The sequence below is a fragment of the Schistocerca nitens genome, chromosome 10 (assembly GCF_023898315.1).
Source record: "Schistocerca nitens isolate TAMUIC-IGC-003100 chromosome 10, iqSchNite1.1, whole genome shotgun sequence".
Taxonomy (NCBI): domain Eukaryota; kingdom Metazoa; phylum Arthropoda; class Insecta; order Orthoptera; family Acrididae; genus Schistocerca; species Schistocerca nitens.
Genome location: NC_064623.1, coordinates 4,322,542 through 4,343,094, shown reverse-complemented (window position 1 = coordinate 4,343,094; position 20,553 = coordinate 4,322,542). Strand labels below are relative to the sequence as shown.

Below are 20,553 nucleotides of genomic sequence, written 5' to 3'. Positions count from 1 at the left end.
GTTCGACAGAGGACGGATAGTGGCTTACCGAGATTGTGGATTATCATACAGAGAAATCGCTAGTCGTGTTGGACGAAACCAAACAACTGTAATGCGGATATGTGACCGTTGGATGCAGGAGGGTACGACGGACCGACGTGGTCGATCGCATTCACCTCAGTGCACCACTGCACGTGCTGATAGGCAAATTGTGCGCATGGCAGTGACGGATCGCTCAGTGACATCCCGAACCGTAGCACAGCACATTGCGTCTGTAACGCATCATCCAGTGTCTGCGCGTACCATTCGACGCCGTTTATAGCAGAGTGGTCTGTCCGCAAGACGTCCATTGCTTCGTCTACCATTGACGCAGAACCACAGACGTCTCCGTTGCCAATGGTGTGATGACAGACGGATGTGGACGGCAGAATGGAATGACGTTGTCTTTACTGACGAGGTACGCTTCTGTCTGCAGCACCACGATGGTCGGATTCGAGTGTGGAGACACCGTGGAGAGAGGATGCTGGACAGCTGCATTATGCACCGCCACACTGGTCTTGGACCGGGTATTATGTTATGGGGCGGTATTGGATATTACTCTCGCACGCCTCTAGTACGCATTGCCGGTACTTTAAATAGCCGGCGCTACATATCCGAGGTGCTGGAGCCAGTTGTCCTTCCTTACCTTCAGGGCTCGGCCACAGCCATATCTCAACAGGATAATGCGCGACCACACGTGGCACGCATTGTCCAAAGGTTCTTCGTCAATAACCAGATTGAAGTGCTTCCCTGGCCGGCTCGCTCTCCGGATCTTTCGCCGATAGAAAACATGTGGTCCATGGTTGCTCAACGAGTGACCCAGATTACATCCCCAGCTGCCACACCAGATGATCTTTGGCAACGTGTGGAAGCTGCTTGGGCTGCTGTATCCCAGGAACACACCCAACGTCTCTTTGACTCAATGCCGAGACGTGTGGCAGCTGTGATCTCCAACAATGGCGGCTCTCTCTGGCTACTGATTCTGGCAGGAACCACATGTCACAGACGTCTGTAAACTTAATCATTTGATACTTGGTCAACATGTTATCTACAAAATAAATTTTGTTGTGCTACCTCTTGTCTTTCTTGGTGCTGCATTTACGGTGGCCAGCAGTGTATTATGTATGGCAATGCGACACGTCGCCGAGACACAATTGTTCGCGACCGGTTTCAAGAACTTTCTGGACAATTCGAACTTACGATTTGGCCATCGAGATCAGCCGACATTAATCCCATCGAACACTTATGGGACATAATGGAGAGGTCAGTTCGTGCAGAAAATCCCGTGCTGGCAATAATTTCGCAATTATGGAAGGCTACAGAGGCAGCATTGCTTAAGATTTCTGCAGGGGAGTTCCACTGACTTGTCGAGCCCACACCACGCCGAGTTCCTCCACTATGCTGGTGAAATGGAACACCGACACGATAATAGGAGGTATCCCATGACTTTCGTCACCTCAGTGTTTGTGCTTAGCGTCAAATATTTGACACATTTACTCACTTGTAGAGTAATCAGACGTTTGAAGCTGTTTTATAAAACTTGAACTGTTTAAAAATGTGTGTGTGTGAAATCTTATGGGACTTAGTGCTAAGGTCATCAGTCTCCAAGGTTACACACTACTTAACCTACATTATCCTAAGGACAAACACAGCCACCCATGCCCGAGGGAGAACTCGAACCTCCGCCGGGACCAGCCGTGTTTACAGAATTGAGAGTTTACTGTTTATGGTGTGGTCCAAAGATCGTGGTGCCATAATGAAGTCCGCATCTCGCATCGGTACCACAGAAGGTGGCGAGCAACGACGAACGAGAGGAAATGGGGAATCCAAGCCCTCTCTCGCTGCCCGCAACGCCACCGCACGGAGGCCGATGTCTAGCGAGGAGAGGAAGGCTCGGCCCAGTTCGTGATCTCTGGTCTAGGTAGGACCCGTGTCTTACTCACGGTTTAGATTCAACTGTCATTCTTAACTTTGTAAACTTTGCACGTCGAGAGAAAAGCTTAATAAATGTGTGCATCAAGTGATGCTTTAATATTCAAAGACATTTGTAAATATTCGGCGTATTCCTGTGGCAACGGATTGTACGAAGTTAAGTGAATCTGGATTGTACGAAGTTAAGTGAATCTTTTTATCAGACTTGTAATGAAGGGAACCAATATTTGATACGTTATAGTTCCACCTCACCATCTTCCGGAGGAGCTAGAGAAGCGACAGTTATACCGATCGACTTTAGTTTCGTCAGGCCGCAACACGCGGAGTGGTGACGGCGCACTGTGATTTGGACAGTGCGAACAGTGGCCAGCAGGTGTCCAGGCCGGAAGGGCGCCGGGCAGAGGGAAAGCTATCGCCGCCAGACGCCGCCTTCCCACGGCAGACCGGCGGAAAAACTGGCGGAATGGCGCGGTGAGGCGACCACAGCCGATGGATGGCTCGCTTCTCTGTTCCACTCCAGACGCGCCGCCCCGAGCGATTAACAGACGTCCAGAGCCGCTGGTTGGCGCGCGCGATCCAAACGTAGCATCAGGATCCATTTTACGTCGCGACAGTGCAACGTACGACGAGACTGACTCGTAACAGAATTATAAAAGCTACAGGGAAACCGTAAAACCGCGCCCTGCCGTCACCCTGTCGGTGGTTAGGGACGGGAGACTCGGCACCAGGTGCAAGTGGACTCTGCTTAGCCGGCAGCTGATAGGCTGCGCTTACGCGCCGGGCAGTTTTCCCACAGCGGCAGGTATCTTCTGCCACCTGCTCCAGATAAACTTTGAAAATCCTCTGTACATTTGCGACTTCATGTCTTGCCCACAGCATTTTTCCTCTTCGTAAGTCCCGAGTTTACGTTTTAGATACTTGGCACGTTCGCACTACGATTCGTCATATCACGCTGTCTGAACGCTCTGTCGGCGTCTCCGTACCTCTGGAGACCTGTGTCTGTCATCGTTCACCGGTGTGGAGCCAGACGGTGGTGTAGCGTCCAGCGGGTCTCCGGCGTCCCGCGTGGGAATGCTGCTCCTCGTTTTCGGTTTGGGAGGCAGCTTGTCGCTTTGTCCGGCGCCGGTGTCTCTGCCAGCTGGTTCACGGCTCCCACCCTGATGGACATCGCGGGTGAGCTCGATGTGTAACAGCCACGTCTTAAAAGGATAGGTGTTTGCACAGCTATTGTGTCGTCATTACATGTATAGAACTTACAATAGTATCTTTCTGTTTCACTTTTCGTGAAATGGAAGCTGACTGTAGGACAGAGTAACATCTTTCGAATCCATCGTGTTGTAAATTCAAACTTATCATACTCTTGCTACAAGTCCTGTACACACAGCATGTAATGTCGATCATGTGTTCGAGAAACAGTGCAGACATACACATACTTTGAAGTATTTCGTACAATCCACGCCATTTCATTCATTGTGTTAGGCCATTCTGCCGTGCCGCCATCTTGCTCGCGCCTGTTGCTGCAGGCTTCATGACGCCTGTGCTCAGCAGATGTGGCACAAACACACCCACCAAAAAAAGTTAAGCGTATAATTGTTTCTCGTATCTCGAAATGAGATAGACGCCTTACACTGTATTTTTTGTTAATACAGAATACTACGCAAAGGGAAACTACAGTATATGTTCTCTTCGAAACTATTATGAAATGAAGAAAGGTCCTCATCCACGCTTCACGCACTCTCGAATACGACGAGGGTTACGCAGTACTAAGTCATTGCACGCCTCTTGAGACATATAGTCCCACTCCTCAATGGCAGCATTCCTGACAGCTTCAGCCGTTAACGGAGGAGCTGACGGCTAGAAATCGCTCTTTTGAGCAACCTCAATGCATGCTCCATGTAATTCATATCCGATGAGCCTGCTGGCCAACCCATTCTTCGGATCTCGCGTCCTGTCAAATACCGACACATTCTACGAGCCCGATGAAATCGGGCGTCATCATCCTGTAGAATGAACCCTTCCCCTGTAGTCTTTGGAAAACCACTGGCAACGGGTCCGAGAATGTTGTTTCCATATACTGCAGCAGTCACGGTGCCTTCAGTTGGAAAGGGTGGTGTGTGGCGGCCACGCATCATACCTGCCCACGATACCACCGCATCGTTGCACAGTCACTGAGGCCTCCACACGGTGCAAGCCTATACGCACTTCGTCTATGAACAGCGTTTTGGTCCACTGGTCTCGTGTACTATGTTCACGTGCTCCAGCCCATCTTACACGATCAGGCCTGTCATGTGGACGGAATGGTGGAGTCTTTGGCTGTACAACCGGCATCATGGAGACTGCCGCGCACAGCTCGGGTACTTACGGTAACCCCTGTGGGCTCTCCAAGCTCGTAGCGCAGAGTAGTCGCGGTCTCCGCGCAGATATCGTTAAGCATCGGCCCTGAGCTGCTCTAGTTTCGCGTCGACGGCCTTCGCGATGTCCATCCGCTACCGAATGTGTACCACGGAACTTTTTCCACCGTCTGGAGACGACACTTTGATTACGGTGAACAATTTTCGCAACGTCGACTCGTCTCGGGCTTTGTCCCACCAGTGTGATGAATTTGATACGGTCTGCAGCCACGGAGAGCCTGTTCCGAGGCATTGTGCTACACTGCGAGGCACACGTTTACAGCAACTCAGCTTTGGTGTGCTGCGTTTGTTTACAAGCCGCGACTGGACGGCCCCGGATGAGGCACAGTGGCAACGACGAGCGTCTCCACGTTATGTACACGACCACCTTCCTACATAAACTCAAAAGGACTGTTAACACTGAGTGCTGGTGGGTAATTTGGAAATGTGGTTAACTTTGTCTGATGAATGTAATTAACTGCAAACCATTAGCAATAAATATTCTGTTCTCTGCCTGGGTTAAGGTGGAGAAGAGAAGTAAGTCATTGGACGCTGTTCTGCTACACTGACGATTTCTAAATACAGTACACGGTGTTCTGCTGTATTTGTATTACAGATGTTTTCTCTCGATCACGTGACAGCGAGAGCTCACAATGTGGAACAGTATGTCGAGAGTTTGTTCGTAAAGCGTATGTTTACCTACGAGGTTTAATGAAGTGTTTGATTTAATACTTCAGTGATTACGGATACTAGGGACCTTCCTCACCACAGCTCTCGGTTACAAGTTGAAGCAATACACACAACACAGGCTGAGTCGCCAAAAACCGGCACCGCGGATATTGCGGAAATGGAAAGCACTATTGATGAGCGGTTTTCTCAGAATGGACTAGTGGTCAGGGACTCGTATTGTTAGCGAATCAACAGATTGTAATAATTCATATGAAGTGTATTTTTTGTGCTAACATACACTTTATAAATGGAACAATGCTTGTTGGATATTAACAATCTAAAAGACGGGTAAATTAGAGTGTGAGGGGTGTTTATTGTAGGCGGCTAGCGTGAGTCTTCTAGGAGGTATCCTATTTTCCACGAACAACATAAGCGCATACACTAGTTTCGTGGATTCTGACCACCACAGACTGTGTTGGAGACGACGCGTCCAGTGTGGTGTGGGACGACTCCTGCAGCACACGTGCCCGCATTTCGGCGGAGACATCCGAGCAGGCTGCAGGCCGCCGGATGTAGGTTCCTCTTAGTCTGCCGAGGAACGTTTTCTGGCATCCGTGTAAGATGGTCTGTTAGGAGGCTGCGATAGTTCTGCCACTTCACTGTTCTGTCTATGAAAAGCGGGCCTATGAGCTGATGGTTCCCTACCCCACACCACACGTTTACACTCCACGGACGCTGACGTTCCACCTGACGAAGGTAACGGGGATTGTCAACAGACCAACAGAACGTGTTTCAGTGGTTTATCTGGCTTCATTACCGATACATCTGGAGTATCCTGTCTTACTGCCCATGTACAGAAGTTAACACGAGTCTCATAATCGTTTCCACGCAGCTTTTGATGGAGAGAGATGTGATAGGGATGGGACATATGTCGATCGTGACCCATGCCACTTCCTCCGCGACTGCGCGGCAGCTAACGTGCGGACCAGCTGCAGCAGCAGCAAAAGCACTCGCTTCCCTGTGTATTGTTATGTTATGTTATGTGGTTTATTCATCTCATTACATACAATTTTCAAATCATTTGATTTGATGTACAGGAGACATGTCAAGGTTTACAAAAGAAATTTTTTTCACTTTTTTTAAGAGAAATACAAAAGTTTACATTATATTTTACATTTCTAAGTTACAGCTACACATGTACATAATATAATAAATGTATTACAATCCCTGTGTTCAGATTGTGAAGCTGTCCTCAATGAATTCATCGACAGAATAATAACACTTTTCCACCAGGAGAGTAAAGAGCAATCTTTTCAGTGAACCAATCTCCATTTTAAATATATTACTGCCTTTTATTTTATTGAAAATTTTTAACCCCATATACTCTGGCGTTTGGGCATAAAGTTTTAAACGATGTGTTGGAAGTTTGAAGTTATCTCTGTGGCGAGTGCTGTAGTTGTGGTCAAAACGGAAATTGTCTAGTGTATGTTGATTTCTATACAGGAACACCACCATCTCATATATGTAAAGTGAGGGGATAGATAGTACTTTTAAATTTTTTAACAGTGGTCGACAGGATTCCCGTTTTTTTGCAACACACATGTTTCTAATTACTTTCTTTTGTAATACTAGGAGCCTAGTGACATTTGCTGAATTTCCCCAGAAGATTATGCCATAACGAATAACTGACTCAAAGTAGCAGTGATAAACTATCTTTCTGGTATCCATGTTTGTGGCACCTGACAAAATACACATTGCAAATGCTAAGTTGTTCAGTTTATTTGCTAAGTAATCTATGTGTACCTTCCAATTTAAATTTTTGTCAAGATTTAGGCCTAAGAACTTCACGTGGTTTGCTTCTGTGATATCCTGATCATTGCAAGTTATCTTTATTTCACTCCTTTCTACTGATTTAGCTTCAAATTGCATCATTTTGGTTTTAGTTACATTTAGTTTTAGTCCATTTTGATAGAACCAAGATTCAAGTTTTTCTAAAGTATTTTTGGCTTTTTCTGGAATATTTTCAGATACCTCATTTTCAATTAGAACTGATGTATCATCAGCAAATAAGACTGAATGAACATCAATAGCAAGTGGTAGGTCATTTACGTAAAAAAGAAACAGATAGGGACCCAATATCGAACCTTGTGGGACTCCTTGGGGAACTGTTTTCCAGTCTGATGAATAATTGGTTCCATTTGAAGTTAAAGTTACTCTTTGTTTCCTACCTGACAGGTAAGAGCTAAACCATTTTAAAGCAGTGTCTCTGATTCCATACATCTGTAATTTGTGTAGGAGTAATGAATGGTTCACTGAATCAAAAGCTTTAGTCAGATCACAGAATATACCTGTGACATTTCTACCTTTATCTAACGTGGAGCATATTTTTTGGATAAACTCATTTATAGCATTCGCAGTGCTTTTACCCTATTGGAATCCGAACTGGTTTTTAAAAATTATATCATTTACAGTCAGAAAGTTATTAATTTGTTTTGCTGCAATCTTTTCAAACACTTTAGAGAAGACCGGCAAGAGAGAGATAGGGCGGTAATTCCCCATATCTTCTGTCGATCCTTTCTTGAATAGAGGTTTGATCTCACCATATTTCAATACCTCTGGAAAGCATCCCTGTTCATAAGATTGATTTATAATAGTTGACAGTGGCTGGGAAATAATATCGTACACATACTTGATTACAGATGTTGTTATTTCATCCCACCCATGTGAGGTTTTGTTTTTTAGAGACAATATTTCCTTTTCCACATCCCTTTGGGTTATTTTTTCAAATTGTTTAAAAGATGTGTTCTGGCTGTTTTCCAAGTTTGTGATGCCCTGATAGAATGTCATATCCACATCCGATCTTACTACGTTTAGGAAGAATTCATTGAAACAACTTGACATCTCAACAGGGTTTACTATAATTTCATTTTCATGTCTAATTTTCGAAATCTCATGAATTTTCACTTTGGCTCCTAGTTCAGACTGAACAACTGACCACACTGCTTTTGTCTTATTTCTGTGTTCTCGTATGAATTTATTATTTGCCAGTTTTTTAGCTGCCGCTACTACTTTCCTAAATACAGCTTTATACTGTTTGACATAATTAACAAAATCTGGATTTCTGTTTGATTTTAACTCATTGTGGAGCTCTCTTTTTCTGGCACTAGAGATCTTTATTCCTGTTGTAATCCATCTGAGTTTACCATTAACCTTCTTTTGCTTATATCTACGAGGGAATGATTCATTAAATACCTCTAAGAAACAATTTAAGAATTTGTCATAGTTTATCGAGCTTGAACTATTGTAGTCTACAGGCCAGCTTATTATACTTAATTTACTGCGGAATAAATCCATTTTACCTTTACTGAGATCCCTTTTTAAACACACTTCTGGAGGCTTTATGTTATTTGCTTTTGGGAGCTCAATAAACAGAGCTGAGTGATCTGAAATACCCAAGTCTAAGCAGTATTTGTGCTTATTTCCACTCTCAAATATGTAGTTAGTAATAATATTATCAATGCAGGTCACTGATCTGCTGTTTTCCCTAGTGCCTTCAGAAAAATTTAGCTTGAAACCAGATTTCTGAATTAAGTCACGAAATTTTGTGGAATCATTGCTTTCAACTAAGACATTTAAGTTGAAGTCTGCTGCTATAACAACTTTTTTCTTACTTTCTTTCTGGAGTTTTTCCAGGAGGCATTCGAATTTGGTTAAAAACACTTTTGTTACCGCACATCCAGGAATTCTGTAGATTGCTATAACCAATGTATTCAGATCACTCAGCTCTACAGAGCAACTTTCAAACACGCTCTCTTCATTTAAGTAATTAAAACTATCTCTTACTGTATAACTTATGGAAGAATTGACAAGAATGCAGGAGCCTCCACGAGATTTGCTTATTCTACAAAAGCTAGCAGCTACCTTAAAATTATTAATACTATTTAGTACTTTTATACTATCTTCTGTTAACCAGTGTTCATTTAGGCAGATTATTTTAATATTTACGGATTCTGAAAGCAGAATTTTTAATTCGTCGATTTTTGAGAATTTACGATTTGGTAGTTCTGCCCCTAAGCCATTTATATTCAAGTGCATCAAGAGATCATTTTTGCTTTTAGTTATTTCACGTGCATCCTTTGTTTGGTACCTAAACTTTTTATTTTCAGTTTTAATTTTTACTTTGTCACCCCTATCACAATGCATTAGTTTCCCTTGCTTCTTAGGACTTTACACACGTCTATGAACATTTTACTGAGGTTCACAGAGCCTAATCTATTCAAATGCAGGCCGTCTTTTCCCAGACACTTGCAGTTTAAGAATTTGTTTGGGTCAATGAATACTGCACCGAGTATGTTGCACTGTTCCCTAATGCCGGTATTTATCCTGTTGATGTAAGAATCACTTACCGATCTTCGATGAATGATTCCACTAATTACCAGCCTGGATGTTGGGTATACAGTTTTCGCCGATCTAATCAGGTTCCGCGTTTCATTCACGATTTCTTCCTCACTGTTACTGCGGATGGAGTTTGTGCCCACGTGGATAAAGACACCTCTGTAATCGTCGGTACTTAAAGTTTTGTTACCAGTTTCGCCCGTGTTTCTTTTCGTGGACAATACATTCTTAAAATGTTTGTTGAGTTGATGTGATCGGATTCCAGGTCGAACATCGACCTTGCAGTCCGGCACAATAACATTTTTTAATATAGAATCACCTATTAACAGAAAATCGTTTTTGTCATCTTCTTTGTTTGTTGCACTTTTACGTTTGTCCTTCTTATTATAGGAAACTGTTTTCCATTTATACTTATCACTTGTTTCACTGACAGAATTCTCTGTGGTATTATTAGCCGTATTACACAAATGCGGATGTTTGCCACTTTGTTCAGTAATGGGTTGATTTCTACACACGCAGGATTTTCTTTCAATAACCAGTTCAGAATTTTCTTGTTTCAATGCTAAAATTTCCGCCTTCAGCGCTTCAATGTCACTTTGAAGCAATTTAATAATTTCTTCTTTTGAGTTCACGGTACTTACGAGTTCGGCCGTCTCAATACGCAAACAATGTGGACACGACCATGGAAACTCGTCTTTTATGAGTTTTAAATTCACTTTCGCACATTTTTCATGAAACCAGTAGTTACACTTCACACAAAAGATTCCTTTCATGACGCGTTTCGAACATTCCCTACACGATGAACTATTCAATTTAACCTTTTTTGAGGACTGAGATGTGTCACAACACTCTTCTATCGGCGCCATCTTAAATATATTCCGCGGCCACGCGTCGCGCTGCCACTCTCACGTAACTGGCTGACGACTTCCGACAATGATGGCGTCTACTGGGATATCTTACAGCATACACCGTACGAGAAGGAAGAGCATTCTTCCTACACACTCTGCTTTTCCTGTATTGGTAAGTCCGATCGTCCACTCACGAGCTAATGCTTGGACTGTCACACACTAATTGCCTAGCAAGTCGCAACGCACTCGAGGGACACGCAAGCACACTGTAAGCAAACGCAATAGCATTGTATCCAAAAACTACGCAGTTTGAACGGCACAAACAAGTGTCGATGAGGAAGCTTTTCAAAACACGATATCTAGTAAACGACTGGCACTAGAATCGTGAAACAAGCATCACTGACATTCTAATTTACCCCTTTTGTGTCTCTTAGTGTCAATAGACGTTGTTCCATTTAAAAACGTATATGTTTGCACAAAAAATTTCTCTCTTTAAGAATTCCTCTTGTATAACTTTTAGTGATATTCTTGATGAATGATTATCTACTATTTGATATTGGAATATCTAGGCATGCAAAATTCATTTCCGCTGGGCCTATATATAGTGTGTGTGTGTGTGTGTGTGTATGTGTGTGTGTGTGTGTAGCTATTTTGTTGAAAATTATTCTTGGTTTTCAGGGGCACAAATATTGATATATTAGAGCACAGGTTAACAGCTGACCACTCTAGTAGTTGGTGGGATCGACGAATCGGCTGGTAGCCCAGCTGAGGGTAGGAGGTGTAGGGTCTCTGCATCAGGCGTGCCGTTGCTATTGAGTTACAGGAAGGGATGGAGCAACTGCTCTAGCTTAATATTCTGGCAATATTCAGAGCACTACAGGCGGAACACTAGCTCATGAAGTATGGGCGAAGAAAGCGAGGACAGAATGTTGGAGGGAGCGTTCCAGTGCTGGCCTCGGGTAGTCTGAAGAAAGCAAGCAGAAATTATACGATGTCTCCCACCATACTCGAGTCCACTGAGTGAACGGCGCGGCTCTGTGACTGAGAACTGACAAACTGGCTCCCTCACGTCCATTCACTCCCCCTCCCCACCCGTGGCCGGCTGCTCGGCCACAAGTGGCGTTTCTCTTGGTGTGCGGACATTTGCCACGCAGGACATTTGCCACGCTTTTAGCTGTTCCGAAGGGTTGGGACTCTTGTCTCCCTCTCCTCCTCCTCCTCCTCCTCCTCATCGTTGTCGCGTAGTAAAGGTACCTACTGAGCCACTCCGCTGGTTTACTTAACATAGGACGAGAATCTCTTAGGATTTTCTGCCACATTTCTAGAGAGACTTTCGTTGTGTAAACTATTAAATGCATCTCGCATTGAAATCCGCACCAAATTTCGAGCCTCAGTAAAACTTCGCCAATCTTGGAGATTTTGCGTTCGTCTAAATTATACGTGCCATTTTCGGTGCTCCTGCAGCAGCTTTCTGTCGTGTTTTGTGTAACATGGGGGATCAGTTCCGTCTCTTATTAATTTATTTGGTATGAATCTCTCGAGTGCTGTTGATACTATTTCTTTGAACTGAAGCCACATATGGTCTTCACTTACATAGTTTGGAAGTATTGGAGACTGTCTCTTAGAAAGACGTCAAGCAAATTTTTAGCTGCTTTTATAAATAGATACATTTCGCGTTTAGTTTTGGTGAATTTCTTTGTTACGGAATTGAGTCTCGCTCGACTGTGTGTTCACTAAGCCCTGTATCCGTCGTGATGCTCAGGGTTATTTGTGGCTAAGAGGTCAAGTGTGTTTTCGTAACCATTTACAATTTGAATGGCCTCGTGAACTAATTGTTCAAAATAATTTTAAGAAACGCATTTGGAACAATTACGGAAGTTGTTTTCTATCTACAACAGGGTCTGAAAATGTATTTTTGTCAACATGCGGAAAGTAGATTGAAGTCACTGCCAACTACAATTGTATGAGTAGCGTACCTATTTGTGATGAGACTCAAGTTTTCTTTTAACCGTTCAGCAACTGTTTCATCTGAGACCAGGGGTCGGTAAAAGGAGCCAGTTATTAATTTATTCCGGTTGTCGAATATAACCTCTGCCCATACTAAGTCACAGGAACTATCTGCTTCAATGTCGCTCGTGAGCTGAAACACACATTACATTATTTTTCCTTAAGTTGTGCTTCTTGTTTCTGTTATAGTGCAGATCATTACAATTACGGCTTTTCCCTCTAAAACCTAGGATGCTTTCTCTGTGACCCTGTATATACCAGAGCTAAACAATGTGGAACAACGACGTACGTTACAAGCATAGCACTCTGTATTACTTCATTTCCTTATTTCTAACATTTTAAAATTGTACGTCGACTTTAGATGACATGTGAATCATAGATGTTCTAATCTCTATTTATTGAACGTATTTTCATTCATGTTTTGAACATTGTCCCGCTACACTTTATTAACTAATGTTTCGCCGCAAGGGATATCAGATTTTAGAGAGTAAATTAATATGGAGTATGTCGTTCTTCTTTTCAAACATTCACATTTCCACATCTTCTTTCCTTATTGTCTTTTAGACATGCAGTTGTAGTAATTAAAGTAGGCACAAATGCAGTGATCAAAACGAAATGATTAGCGCACATTCGCATTCTCTTTACAACGTAAATTTCTTGTTGCTCCCCTGCCGATGGACTGTTTCTATCGCGATCAGTAAGCGTCAAAGGAAGCTACCCTACAGACAGAGGGATCTATATTTATACTTGACATAATCGTCGGTATTGCTTTCGTTTCCCAAACGTTATAAATATTTCGATTTCCGAAAAGAAGCTCTGTATTTCGCCAAGATGTCGAAAAAGAAGATCCCTTATCTACTGGTTGTATCGAGTAAGATGTGGAGACAGCGGTTTGAAAGCGGACAGAAGAAGTACGAGGAAGGGCGTCCCTTACCTGAGGGATCGCTACTCAAGCTACCTGGCGAAGGGGCAAGTGTGGCAAATGTCCGGCGTGGCAAATGTCGTTTTCTCATCTCCCCCGTCAGGGAGAACTCCACATTTTTTTCGAAGCTGCGGAATCCCTTCCTGGTGTAGTGACGAGTGAGCGATACTTACGGCCTTCACTCCAATTCCAGTCGAACCCCCGGACTATGAGGGAAAATTCCTCCAAACGCTTCTACAGCGCGGTGACATTTGTGTTGGCAAATAGGAACGTGGACGTGGTCATACGTGGCGAAGATGAGTAATGGGAACATTAGGCTCTAACTGTTTCTATCCGTCCTTGTACCAGTGGAAGGAGTTGGATTGTTGAGACTCGAAAATATTGCGATAGGTATAACCTTCTGAAGAAGGGCACTTAGTGACAGAAACCGGTTAAGAAATAAAATTTCTTCTATGCAACTGGTTCCTGATTATTTCGATAGACAGAGATCCCTCGTATCCAGTTCGTGAGGTAGATGAGTCAGGATGAAGCATTATAAGTAAGTTTTATTTTTGTTAGCATCATTTACTGATTTTTTTCTTTAAATACAGGTCAAAAAGGAGGAGAAGTTGGCCACAGCACTGTTGTCTGATCTACACAATATTAACATCGAGCGATTTACGAGATCTACAGGAAACGCGAAAGAAGTTCATAAGCTGTTCCACTGTTTCATGTCACTTCTGGGCCTGCTGGCGTCGAATCTTGTGCACTGCCTCGAAGTGGTGCTATGTGCGACTTTACAGTCCTGGCACCGCTACGGTTTACCACATTTAATGATCCATTCAGATTACTGCGTAGGAAGGATGGTTGTCCGCAAGCCTTCATATGAACTCTGGGTATTTTTTACTCTCGAGTCAACACTCTTTCGAGTGCCTCGATGCTGTCCTTCATCTTTAACTAAATCTTGCCGATCTGTTCATATCCACTTCACCTCCACACCCTGTTTCTCGTACTCCACTCTCCGTCTGTCCCTTACGGTATCCTTCCCCTCTACAGTCTATACGTTCTCCCCTCACCTACTCTTCATACTGTACGACTGACACTTTATCTGTCCTCCTAGTTTTCAACATTCTTTTGCTTAACGCCTATAAATTCTTCTTCTACGGATTTCTGATGATCCACGTTTCACGTCCACATAGTGTATGCTCCACACGTACACTATCTGATCGAAAATAACCGGACACCTCTACGTAATGCGGAAATGGCCACTAGATTATACGAGAGGCGGGGTCGCCAATATAAAACGAGGCGGGCAGCAATGCGTTGTCTGTGGGGAATCGGTAACAGTGGAATGGGTTAGTCAGTGATGCCATTAGATGTAACAGTAACAGATCCGCAACAGGAACAGTTCATCCCTTGTTAAGCAAACCAGGTCGACAGTTGGCGATGTGACTGTGAAGTGGAAGTGCGAAGGAACATCCGCAGCTGAACCGAGGCCGGACAGTCCTCACGAATTAACGGACAGGGACCTTCGAGCATTGCGAAGGGTGGATGTAATGCGTCGCACTAGCGGAAGGAATCACTCGCCAGTTCCAAAATGCAACGAGCAGTCCAGTGACCACAATGACAGTGCGTAGAGACATAAAAAGGATGGCTTACAGCGAGGGAGCAGCTCCTCACAAGGCACATATTTTTCTGAAGAATGCTAAGCGATGCTTGATGTGGTCTGAAGGGTGATGCCACTGGAGAGTGGATGATTGGAAACGAGTGATGTGGACAGATGAGTCGCGTTATACCCTGTTACAATCCGATGGAAGGGTTTGGGTTTCGCGAATCCCTGCAGGACGTTTCTTGCCATCATGCGTAGTGCCAACAATAGACTACACAGGAGGTGGCGTTACGGTGGTTATTGTGTGATCCCCATAGTGCGCTTGAGAAAAAGCTCTATGCCGGAAGATATGAACACATTTTATAGCATTGTGCACTGCGTACAGTAGAGGAATAGTTCGGAGACGACAACTGATTACATCAACGTGACAGTTCACCCTGTCATAGGTGACGCAATGTTTTGTGTACGGCGACATTCCCGGATTGGACTGACCTGCCCAGGGCACCGCAAGAACACAATGGACACGTTGGGATGTGTCAGAACGTCGACTTCGCTCCAGACCCCGACCTCAAACATCACTACCTCTTCTGGTTTCCGCTCTAGAGGAGGAATGGTCTCGCTCCTCCACACACATTCAGACACATCACTGAAAGTGGCATCCAGCAGAGATCAAGCTGTCATTAAAGGGAAGGGTGGACACGTCCCACGTTAACATCCACTAGCAGCTCTCCGGATTCTTTTGATCAGATGTACATTTCCAGGAAGTTCCTAATGTCCGTATCGGGAGCTGACACCAACAGAGCTTCTGTAATGAAGGGTGCACTCCTGTGCCATTCTATTTCCCGCTGCCTCCTTGCCTGGGGCATCCAGCGCAACCTTTCTTCCAAGATGGGAGAATTGCTCCACTCGTTCCGCTGCTACGCCGTATCCACTTTCGATGTGAGGAAAGCCGTTATTCTCCTCTCTACTGCTCCCCGCCACTTTTCCTTGCGTCTGATTATCCTTAAGGCTTAACTTGTTCATACTAGACTGCCCATTCTTGACAACGCACTGTTTAACAACGAAACGCCATCTGTTTGCAGCTGATCACATATGCGTATAATTGACCATGCGGAGAGTCAAATCTCTATTTCCATGTTTCCTCCTCAGCTTCCTGCCGCCGTAGGTTAGCTACTAAACTGAGACGCAACAGGTGAATACGTGTAGCGCCCCAGTCAAAGATCAGTATCAGGTGCTGTACCTCACGTCCATCTCTGCCAGTCGTTTTTATTTTTACGTCCATATTTATTACTTCTTGGCGTCGATATACTGCTAACTACATTGTTATTTAACAAGTTAAATTACTTAAATAATATCTACAATGGTATTTACATGGATTTTTCGATTTATCGCACTCAGTTACTTATATATTACAAACGTACATACAAACTTCATTATTATTTATTTAACATGTGAAAATAACAGTCTACTGCATAGTAAGTGATGAAGACAGGGCATTAGCGGCAGGTTTTTGGAACTTATCGCTACATATTGATAAGTAATTGAAATTATTTCGGATTAACGCTGTTTCTCAACTTTATCGGAGGTCTCTGGATATTATTTATTGAACCAGCATTTCATCCAAGGCACGCTACGAATTATAAATGAAAGACTTATCTTCTAGTGACAGATATCACATCAGCCCCCTCCACCCCCACTACACAGACAGTTCACTTACATTCCAAACGTATGATCGAATTGTTACATTACTATGTCGAAATGTTTCGTTGGTTAGATCATAATTTGTCCAGTTGCTGAAAAGTTGAATGTATGTTCAAATACAGACATATAACTGTTGCGAACAGTGGGCTTATTTCATAGATACTAGTTGAAAACGAAAGAAAAAAAAGAAGATTCGTAACTAAATACGTGAAACTGCAACCAGTCACTTTTTTGAATAGTTATTTCTTATTCAATGAACCGGTTCTCGATCCTCCTCAGGTTCATCTTCAGATGGTTTTCTGGAAGATTCACCACTATTGGAAGATGAACCTGAAAAGGTTCGAAAACTGGTTCACGGAGTGATAAACAACTATTAAAAAACGTGACTTGTTGCAGTTTTGTGTATTTACATTCAAATGACAGTGACGGTTTCTAAAATATCCGTAATGGATAAGCTTAATGACGTCACGAGTGTACGTGTCACCTATGGGCACGGGCCATGCTAACCTTCTCTCTATTGTTTTAGTTGTATTACACACGGTGTCCCAGCACGAATGGACAGTGTTCAGAGGTATGAGAGGAAGGATCATTCGAAGCAAAAAAGTTTTGTAAACATAAAATGCATACCATAAGAGCTATGAGGAGTTGTTCACCTTCGATACTGTGAAACTTGTACTGTACAACTGCTCGTAGCATAAGCCGCGCGGTCTAGGGCGCCTTGTCACGGTCTGTGCGGCTCCCCCCTCAGGAGGTTCGAGACCTCCCTCGGGCATGGGTGTGTGTGTTTGTCCTTAGGATAATTTAGGTTAAGTAGTGTGTAAGCTTAGGGACTGATGACCTTAGCAGTTAAGTCCCATAAGACCTTACAAAAAATTTCCAAAATCTTCTTAAGGCATACGTTTTAGAGCCGTAGTTTACTAAACTTTTTTGCTTCGAATGATCCTTCCTGTCACATCCCTGAACACTGATCATTCGTCCTGGGACACCCCGTATATACCGGCGAAGCGAGTAGAATGTAGCTGTCGAATACAGATAACCGGTTAACGGTGACGGTTTACTTTTCATCAGTCAGTTGTCTCTGTCTCGAGGGAGTCAATAAAGTAATACTGCTGGTGTGGCTCAGTGTTTCGCCATCTTAGAATTTAGAGACGAAAGTCCTATGCCGCCCATTAAACACTTTTGTGAGTGCCGAATTGAACCCCGTCGCGATCGCAACCGAAGTGAAAGTGGCGCGGAGTGACACGGCATACTTCCTTCTTTTCTTCCTCCCCGCTGTAGGCAGGTAGGCGCCGGCGGGGCCCATTGCCAGCCGGTGAGACTGCGCAGTCCGGGGCAGGCGCTCTCTCGGACAGTTACCGGTGGCTGGGCTGACCCGCAGGGCGCTGCAGAGCGTGTGGCGCGCCGAGCAGGCTGGCCGCCCACCACAGCCGGCCGTCCTCTACATCTACATACATACTCCGCAATCCAACATACGGTGCGTGGCGGAGGGTACCTCGTACCACAACTAGCACCTTCTCTCCCTGTTCCACCCCCAAACAGAACGAGGGAAAAATGACTGCCTATATGCCTCTGTACGAGCCCTAATCTCTCTTATCTTATCTTTGTGGTCTTTCCGCGAAATGTAAGTTGGCGTCAGTGAAATTGTACTGCAGTCAGCCTCAAATGCTGGTTCTCTAAATTTCCTCAGTAGCGATTCACGAAAAGAACGCCTCCTTTCCTCTAGAGACTCTCACCCGAGTTCCTGAAGCATTTCCGTAACACTCGCGTGATGATCAAACCTATCAGTAACAAATCTAGCAGCCCGCCTCTGAATTGCTTCTATGTCCTCCCTCAATCCGATCTCATAGGGATCCCAAACGCTCGAGCAGAATACGTCGTATTAGTCTTTTATAAGCGGTCTCCTTTACAGATGAACCACATCTTCCCAAAATTCTACCAATGAACCGAAGACGACTATCCGCCTTCCCCACAACTTCCATTACATGCTTGTCCCACTTCATATCGCTCTGCAATGTTACGCCCAAATATTTAATCGACGTGACTGTGTCAAGCGCTACACTACTAATGGAGTATTCGGACATAACGGGATTCTTTTTCCTATTCATCTGCATTAATTTACATTTATCTATATTTAGAGTTAGCTGCCATTCTTTACACCAATCACAAATCCTGTCCAAGTCATCTTGTATCCTCCTACAGTCACTCAACGACGACACCTTCCCGTACACCACAGCATCATCAGCCGTCAATCTGGCAGTGGTGGGCAAGCAGCGCACAGGCCTGTCTGCATACGACTGCCTGTACCGCCTCGTTGCTATGAAACCGCCAACTCGTGTAACGAAGCTTTGCTGTACAGACATCTGTCTAGTCGTGCACGTATCCTCTCCAAAAGACCGGTTTTTTCTCCCCTTCCCATAAGTGTGTAAGGGCAGTAAAAAAAGTCTGCGTGAGCCGTTCGCTCCCGCGACTTGGTTTTTCGTGAAAACGTCGCGATAAAATCGTAACCATTGCTTCGTATCGATAGGTAATTTAATTATCAGTCTCTTTAATGTAGTGTCTTTTATTAAGAGTGTTATTTTTAAAAATTGCAATTTGTAGTTCCTAATACATTTTTGTGAGTGGTCAAGTTTGAACGGGATTCCACTCTACACGACCAGAAGCCACCAGAAAGACGACGTAATGCGCGAAGTGAGTACAATGTCGTGGTAGCAGCGGCCAGTATTGAGGAAGGGCCGGATGTGTCAGTGTCGTGACGAACTCAACGGTCGTGGCTACCCCGGCGAATCTAAGCAAAAGATTTCGGCCTGCATCCGTGCAAGCTTGTACTGACTCAAGACTTGGAAGCGACTACCGTCGAACAGTGTGAATAGCAACTGGAACCATCGTTGCGCCAGTGTGTTCCAGGCCGTGGTGGACAATTGAACGACATTTTGTTCAGAACATAACTGCAGTGTCTAAGCTTCAAGATAAAGAACAATTTACTTTGATACGTTGAGTTTTTTCCATCTAATTTTGAAAAGTATTAAGTCATAATTTATCACCCTTCAGAATGGTTACGCAGACTAGCATAATGGTAGGAGCGGTCTGTGATAGCTAAAGTAACAGATGCACACCTCAAACTTCTTCAAGTTATAGTGTCTGCTGAAAGCCGTACACAGTGATGCACAAAATTAAGGAAAAAAGTACCTGTCGCATGAAGTATCACCGCCAAGCAATGTAGCTAGATGAAACTTGCACCGCACACAGAAAGAACTGCTACAGTGTAGTACAGAAGGTAACTGGAAGAAACAGGCAATGAGACGAAAAGAAATAACACTTTCATTCAAAGACTATAATTACCCCGAAGTCACCATGATGTACGACGGTGCCCTGGACATTACAAACAGCGAGACATCGTTCTTAATAGGGCGTGCTTACCACGGACGGAAATGCCTGCTCTGAAAAGTTCCGTTTCTCCAGCAGCGCGGTTGACAAACTGCTGGCTGGTAGTTGGTGGCTGCAGTACGGCCCCCCAAGCCATCCCACACGTGCTCGCCGGGAACGGTAAGGTCCGAACATTCGCCGAATGTCCTCTCGTTCCAAGAGCTGCCCGATTTGGAGCTGAGTACGCGGAGCAAACAAGATGACGCCTGTGCACAGCATAACGCCTGGACCACCAGAACGACCATGTTGGACAAAATGGACGTACGCCCATATGGCGAGCGTTGGGAACACACAATATACCGCGGGAACCACACGTTTCAAAAACGCACAGCACACACTTGCAGTGGATGAGCCACAGTGGAACTGAGTGGGATGCACGACGGAACACAGGTGAGCTTTGCTAGAGGCTCCGGAATGGTTAAGAATCATCAAACGTTCAATTTTGATTTTTCTGCATTTTATTTAAAATATTTTTGAAACAAGTTCTGCATGGCCATGACCCACTGTCGCGCTGTTAAACTGCCGTCAAATGTTCTGCTCATCAATCTACATGCTCATCATGTACATTTTAGTAATGTGAAAGGAAATAAGTGTTACAAAATAAGTGTTGTGACTAACCAGTGATAGTTCCAGATATATCGCTCGCTCGATTGTCGTCTG

The 20,553-nt window shown here is 44.3% G+C and overlaps 1 protein-coding gene and 1 non-coding gene across 2 annotated transcripts in view; both read right to left on the bottom strand.

Moving 5' to 3' along the window:
* LOC126210108 (uncharacterized) overlaps positions 1 to 20,553 on the bottom strand; it is a 453,742-nt gene that overhangs the window by 112,333 nt on the left and 320,856 nt on the right. The window lies entirely within an intron of this gene.
* On the bottom strand, positions 16,920 to 17,024 carry LOC126210892 (U6 spliceosomal RNA). Its single transcript, XR_007540845.1, has one exon. It is a non-coding gene; the product is annotated as a U6 spliceosomal RNA (small nuclear RNA).